The following is a 7,757-nucleotide window of genomic DNA, read 5'->3' on the forward strand; positions in this document are numbered from 1 at the left end:
CTGCTGACAGACGCATCACAGTGAACGAATTGTCACGCAACGTTGGGATAGGGGAAGGAAGTCTTTGCAGAATATTGAAAGTGTTGGCGTTAAAAAAGATTTGTGCCAGGTAGGTTCCAAGAATGTTGACAGTGGCTCACAAAGAAACAAGAAAAACGGTATGCAGCGAACTTTTGGAGCAGTACAAGAATGGTAGAGATGAATTTCTTGGAAGAATTGTGACAGGTGATGAAACATGGTTCCATCATTTTTCACCAGAGACGAAGAGGCAATCAATGGAGTGGCATCATGCAAATTCACCCAAGTAAAAAAATTCAAAACCACACCTTCTGCTGGAAAAGTTATGGCTACGGTGTTTTTCAGTTCCAAAGGACTCTTGCTTGTGGACGTCATGCCAAGTGCATCCACCATAAATTCTGATGCATATGTGATGACACTGAAGAAACTTCAAGCTCGACTGAGTCGTGTTCGACCGCATCGGCAAAAACAGGATGTTTTGCTGTTGCGCGACAATGCACGGCCACATGTCAGTCAACAAACCATGAAAGCGATCATAAAACTCGGATGGAGAACACTGAAACAACCGCCTTACAGTCCTGACCTGACTCCATGTGACTATCATCCCTTTGGGAAACTGAAACACTCTCTTTCTGGAACAAGGTTTGAAGATGATGACTCCCTTGTGCACACTGCCAAACAATGGCTCCAACAGGTTGGTCCAGAATTTTACTGTGCCGGTATACAGGCGCTGGTTCCAAGATGGCCTAAGGCAGTTGAGGGGGATGGTAATTATGTGGAGAAATGAAAATATTGTTCCTAAAGGATGTGTCTACACACTGTAAAACTTTCAAACATGTAGAATAAAAGATGGATTTTAAAAAAAAGTGTGCATTTCTTTTGGAGTGACTCTCGTACTAAGCAGGACAGGCATACTCTTCCACAGAATAGCATGTGCCATTGCGGATGTTCGGATTGTTTCAGGTTGACTACCCCACTGTGATCCGGCCATTTTCTGGCACTGTTGTCTGGGTAATCCCACGGGGTGGGTTCAGCTACCTAGCAGAAAGGATGTTCTTCCTCTGCGCAAATTGGCGTCTTTCCTTGGCGATATGTGAGGGTTGTGGTCATGCTGTATGATGATGATGATGATGATGATGATGATGATGGCAAGAGAAGGGAGAGAATCAGACTCTCCTCTTCAACAGTATCACGTGGGTCGCCAAACTAATGTCCCCAACCGACGGATGGATCACCATCAACAGTGTCAAACGTCTTCACTTCAAGAGACACTGTGGAGGGGTTTGTAATTTGATTCAGCACATGGGCGCAATGACTGGTGATCAGAACTGTACACCTTCATCCCTCATCCCCTTACCCGGTAAAGATTATCAGTGAAAATTTCATTCATCGATAGAACTCGAACTAGCGTACCTCCGAGTCGGTTGCCAGCGCATAGAGCTGCATTAGCGACCTCGGCAAAGGAGGCGGGCACTGCTTGTGTAGATGTACAGTGTGTGATCAACGTGGACCGTCGACAAGACTTGGCATATGAGTGAGACGTCTCTACTGGAACTCTACGCAGCACTATCTCTGATAACGTCAAGTGCCCGAAAGTTTGTTCCATTCACATGTTGGCCGAAAACCTCAAGCACTGCAACATGGGATCAAAGTTCCTTTGTTTAACCCTCTTTAATAATAAGGGCCATTCTGTGCGACATAGTGATAGGAAACGAAACTTCGACGCTGAAGCCTGTCAGCAAAAAGGTACTGTGACCTGCAACGTTCAAACAACCAAGTTCAAAATAGACACCACGGTTCACAGCCGAACGCCACTACCTCCACCACCACCACTCACTGCGGCGGCTGCACAGTTAGCGAAAGGAGCGGAGGGGTGGAGAAGGTAACGGCCAACGTATATAGAACGCCGACTCGGGAAGAGCAGCAATCAACCCTCCCTTCTCCATAAGAGAAGGGAATGAAAACCGCAAAAACTAAATAAATGAATTATAAAAAGAGCAGCAGTCATCAGGAACCACCTGAAGAAGGTAGCAGGTCTGCTTCTCTAAATATCGTAGAGAACTAGCGGGACCCCCGCGGACATCCAACAATTCTATATATTATACATCGGAATGAAAAATGTCCCTCACCTCCAAAAACCTTTTTCGGCTATTACATGTATACACTGAAGCACCAAAGAAACTCGTATAGTCATGCGTATTCAAAGGTAGAGATATGTAAACAGGCAGAATATGACGCTGCGGCAACACCTTTATAAGACAAGAAGTGTCTGGCGCAGTTGTTAGATCGGTTACTGCTGCTACTGTGGCAGGTTATTAGGATTTTCGTGATGACTGGGTGTTGTGTGCTGTCCTTAGGTTAGTTAGGTTTAAGTAGACTGATGCCCATAGATGTTAAGTCCCATAGTGCTCAGAGCCATTTGAACCATTTTTTTAAATCAGGATTTAAGTGAGTTTAAACGCGGTATTTAATTGGCGCACGAGTGAACGGACACGCCATCTCCGAGACAGTGATGAAGTGGGGATTTTTCAGTACGACCATTTCACGAGTTTACCGCGAATATCAGGAATCCGGTTAAACATAAAATCGCCGAAATCGATGCGGCCGGAAAAAGATCAAATGGTTCAAATGGCTCTGAGCACTATGGGACTCAACTGCTGTGGTCATCAGTCCCCTAGAACTTAGAACTACTTAAACCTAACTAACCTAAGGACATCACACACGTCCATGCCCGAGGCAGGATTCGAACCTGCGACCGTAGCAGTCGCACGGTTCCGGACTGCGCGCCTAGAACCGCGAGACCACCCCGGCCGGCGGAAAAAGATCCTGCAAGATCGGGTCCAGATAGGGTTGATAGAAGAGATAGAGAAAATTCAACGGAGAGCAGCGCGCTTCGTTACAGGATCATTTAGTAATCGCGAAAGCGTTACGGAGATGATAGATGAACTCCAGTGGAAGACTCTGCAAGAGAGACGCTCAGTAGCTCGGTACGGGCTTTTGTTGATGTTTCGAGAACATACCTCAACCGAGGAGTCAAGCAGTATATTGCTCCCTCCTACTTATATCTCGCGAAGAGACCATGAGAGTAAAATCAGAGAGATTAGAGCCCACACAGAGGCATACCGACAATCTTTCTTTTCACGAACAATACGAGACTGGAATAGAAGAGAGAACCGATAGAGGTACTCAAGGTAACCTCCGCCACACACCGTCAGGTGGCTTGCGGAGTATGGATATAGATGTAGAATGACGACTGAAGAGAATCGTTCAGCGTGACAGAAGTGCAACCCTTCCGCAAGTTGTTGTAGATTTCCATGCACAACCATCAACAAGTGTCAGCGTGCGAACCACTCAACGAAACATCATCGACGTGAGCTTTTGGAGACGAAGACCAACTCGTGCAGCTTTGCTAACTGCACGACACAAAGCTTTACGCTTCGCCTGGGCCCGTCAACACGGGCATTGGTCTGTTTGTGATTGGAAACATGTTGCCTGTTCGGACGAGTCGCGTTTCAAATTGTATCTAGCGGATGTATGTGTACAGGTATGGAGAAAATCTCGTGAACCCATGGAACCTGCATGTCAGCAGTGGACTGTTTAAGCTGGTGGAGGCTCTGTAATGGTGGTGGGGGGGGGGGGGGGGGGGGGGGGGTGCAGTTGGATTGACATGGCATCCCTGAGGTGACACGTATGTAAGCACCCTGTCTGATCACGTGCATCGATTCATGTCCATTGTACATTCCGACTGACTTTGGCAATTACAGCGGGAATATGTCCAGAATTGCTACAGAATGGCTCCAGGAACATTCTTCTGATTTAAACACTTCCGATGGCCACAAAACTCCCCATATGTGAACATTATAGAGCATATTTGGGATGTCTTGCAGTGCGCTGTTCAGAAGGGATTTCCACCCCCTCGTACTCTTACGGATTTATGGACAGCCCTGCAGGATTCATGGTGTCAGTTCCTTCAGCACTACTTCAGACGTTAGTAGAGTCCATGCCAATTCTTGTTGCGGCACTTGTGTGTGGTCTCGGACCGCTACGGTCGCAGGTTCGAATCCTGCCTCGGGCATGGATGTGTGTGATGTCCTTAGGTTAGTTAGGTTTAATTAGTTTTAAGTTCTAGGCGACTGGTGACCTCAGAAGTTAAGTCGCATAGTGCTTAGAGCCATTTGAACCATTTTTTGTGGTCCCGGGGGCCCTATACGACATTAGGAAGGTGTACCAGTTTCTTTGTCTCCTCCGTGTATATTGTTTGCTAAGGCAGACGAACCTTCTGGATTCTGGGCACATTATCAGTGACTTAAGCCAATAAATTTCAAGATGCAGGTTTGTCCATACCTTGCAGCTTAAAGAGCTTACCGCACGAGGAAGTGGTTAACTTGTTAAAGAGAGTGAATATCTCAAAATGTTCTAATTTAAATGTCGTCTTTGAAGGTAGTAAAACTAGTTCTCTTCTTTTACATCCAAAACTCTGTCTATGACGCATTCGCCCTTTTTGTGGTACGTTAGGAGCATTTTTCATTCTCAGTACAACGGAAAACCAGCCAAGTTTATTTACTCTATAACTAATTTCGGGCCGGGACCCATTTTCATACCATCCAGATAGTCGAAAAGGTATTTCCAAAAATGCAAGAACCGTGTCAAAATAAATGTACACGAATTATGAAGTGCAAAGGAAATTAATGGATTCGCACAGTTTGCCTGCTCCGGTTCATCGTTCAAATCTGGCTTAATATACTGTAGGATAGCTACCGTAAGACATATGTTCGGATGGCAATATGAATGGCCACGCCCATATATGAAGCAGGTGCCAAGACTCCCCTGAGGTGAAGCACCTGGCGACATCGTTCCGGAGAAATGATTACAGCAGCCAGTAGATAAGATGTGCGTTTAAGCATGTTGTACCTAGACAACAGCAGGAAGGAAATGAGGAGCACAAATAACTAGTCTCTTCCCGTTTGCGGCAATGTCCTCAGAAAAGTAAGCAGAATCTTGGAGCGACACAATGTCAAATGAGTATTTCACACGTCCCCTACGACCTTGACACTGCTAGGTTTAGTAAAGAAAGACTTAGGCCGTAGAAAATTAGGGGTCTGCCAAAACATCTATCAACGTTCCAAGACGTACGTTGGGTAAACTTTTCACACGACAGAAGAGACACCACACTGAATTACATCAGCCCCCAAAAATCAGCCACAGGTGCCATATCATAAAAACTAGCTTTACTACAGACTAGAACAAAACCAAGATACTTAGGTAATCATCCACCTCCTGGCACTGTGTGATCAAAGAGCTATTGAAATTAAACCCAATATGATATACTTAACAACGACAGATCCTACAAATGAATCAGGAGTGGAACCGTGTACTGAGTCGAGTAAAACTAAAGCATTCCTACACAGTGAGGTCTGTCCCCGACGACGATATTGCGGACACTGGAAACTTATGTTTCACAGTTTTAATCATTTAAATCTCTCACATTCATTTTAAGCTAATTATAACAACAAGTAACCCTAAATTACATTTCCAACCTCATAGATGCACCTGCGAAGACTCGGTGTGCATTTGTTAGCATGTATGCCTATCTGTCATTGTGTGCGCCGCTACTATCCACAATTACTATTCTTCTAGCGTCATAATTTCAACATACGCCTATGAAACACCTACAATGTACAGTGCAGCTCTAGATGTCGATAAAATGACACGAATATATAAATTAGAGTAGCGCAATGCCACGTCATGTTCATGAATGTTTTATAATTTGTTGATTCGCCATAATTTATCAGAGCAAATTTTAAAAAATTCTCTCAAACTAATAGTATTATCTGTAAGGGTAATTTATTTTGGTTTTGCGGAAACATGTATTGATCATAATATATTAGTTCGTGTATGGTGTTCTGGCAAAGTTGTTTTTAAATCAGTTCTTGAACTTATTAGAATTAACGTCGTGATATTTTAGAAGAGAGCGTATGAAGATTGATTTTAAGTATCTGTGTAAGATTATAGTACCAATAAGCTGAGAGTACCTATTACAGTTTTGTAAAACTCACATGCATTTACAATTTTGCGTATGGCTCCTGGTTTGTAGATTAGTAAGTATCAACAGAATATTATGAACCAATTTTCTGTAAAAAATTTAAAAGTACAATATTATTTTCTTAGTTACTGCTTCAAATGCAGAAAGAAAACATTGGTTGTTTCTTTAAAAAGGTTTTAAAAATTTTAAAAACCATAGAAGTGGGTAAAACTTTATTCAGTTGTGGAAATCAGTAAACGTTTTAATACATTTAGATTTCATGTCAGTAGCTTCATACTGATTCTTCACAACTCAGATCTTCTCACTCATCTTCAAATTCACCTTCGTGGCCACTTTCTTCACGGATTTTTTCAGAAGAAACAATGTCTGACGTCTCTGGAAGAAGAAGTTCTAATGTATCACTGCTATATGGCATACTGCTTTTCATTTTTCTTTTCCTTGAGCTGCTGATATAAGGGTCGCTGCTAAGAAGAAGCCGGTTGCAAATCTATCTGTTTGCCTTCCAGGAGAAATTTCTGTGATAAAGTCTAAAATGTTTGTTTCTGTCCTCAGCTGCTTCGTCTGACAGTTGACCAATTGGTACAATACCTTCTTTAATTAGAGCCGCCCCATGTATCAAAACTTCGTGCATTGTTGGAGACATGTGGTGCCAACCGTAAAGTTCCACATGCAACCTTGATGTTTCATAAGCGTATCCTTGTAACTTTTCTTCACCAACATGATGCCCACTGCTAACAGGTTCCAATATAACTTTCAACCTTTTAATCAGTCTTCTATCAACTCCAGTTATTTCTGAAGGAGTTTCAGGACCAGAAGAAAAGTGTCCAGCCGTGTTCCCATCAATTATTTTTCCAAAACTCGGCTTTGGAATGTCAACAAGTAGTCCGATTTCTTCCCTGAACATTCTTTGAATTTTTGCTTTGTGTCAACTTTAATTCGTTTCTCTTCTTCACCCCTTGCCTGCCATCTCCGAATTGGGATTTTGTATGATAGGCTTAGTACTGACTCAAATAATTGAATACGTGCCAGAATGAGATTTTCACTCTGCAGCGGAGTGTGCGCTGATATGAAACTTCCTGGCAGATTAAAACTGTGTGCCCGACCGAGACTCGAACTCGGGACCTTTGCCTTCCGCGGGCAAGTGCTCTACCAACTGAGCTACCGAAGCACGACTCACGGCCGGTACCCACAGCTTTACTTCTGCCAGTACCTCGTCTCCTACCTTCCAAACTTTACAGAAGCTCTCCTGCGAACCATGCAGAACTACCACTCCTGAAAGAAAGGATATTGCGGAGACATGGCTTAGCCACAGCCTGGGGGATGTTTCCAGAATGAGATTTTCACTCTGCAGCGGAGTGTGCGCTGATATGAAACTTCCTGGCAGATTAAAACTGTGTGCCCGACCGAGACTCGAACTCGGTCGTGCTTCGGTAGCTCAGTTGGTAGAGCACTTGCCCGCGAAAGGCAAAGGTCCCGAGTTCGAGTCTCGGTCCGGCACACAGTTTTAATCTGCCAGGAAGTTTCAATTGAATACGTGTCTACAGAACTGACAGACCAAACTTCAATATGTCGGTCATGTTAGAAACGCTTTTTTTCTAATTTATTGAAATATTTTTACGAAAGAACGCACATATAACATATCTTTGTTGATGCTGTACTTGTAGCAGCATTGCACACTTTTCCATCAACCATTATC

The 7,757-nt window shown here is 43.7% G+C and overlaps 1 non-coding gene across 1 annotated transcript; it reads right to left on the reverse strand.

Moving 5' to 3' along the window:
- Window positions 1-7,155: 7,155 nt before the first annotated feature.
- On the reverse strand, window positions 7,156-7,230 carry Trnap-cgg (transfer RNA proline (anticodon CGG)). The gene has a single exon. It is a non-coding gene; the product is annotated as a tRNA-Pro (tRNA).
- Between the last annotated feature and the right edge of the window lie 527 nt (window positions 7,231-7,757).

This window comes from Schistocerca gregaria, chromosome 1 (assembly GCF_023897955.1).
Source record: "Schistocerca gregaria isolate iqSchGreg1 chromosome 1, iqSchGreg1.2, whole genome shotgun sequence".
NCBI classification, from domain to species: Eukaryota; Metazoa; Arthropoda; class Insecta; order Orthoptera; family Acrididae; genus Schistocerca; species Schistocerca gregaria.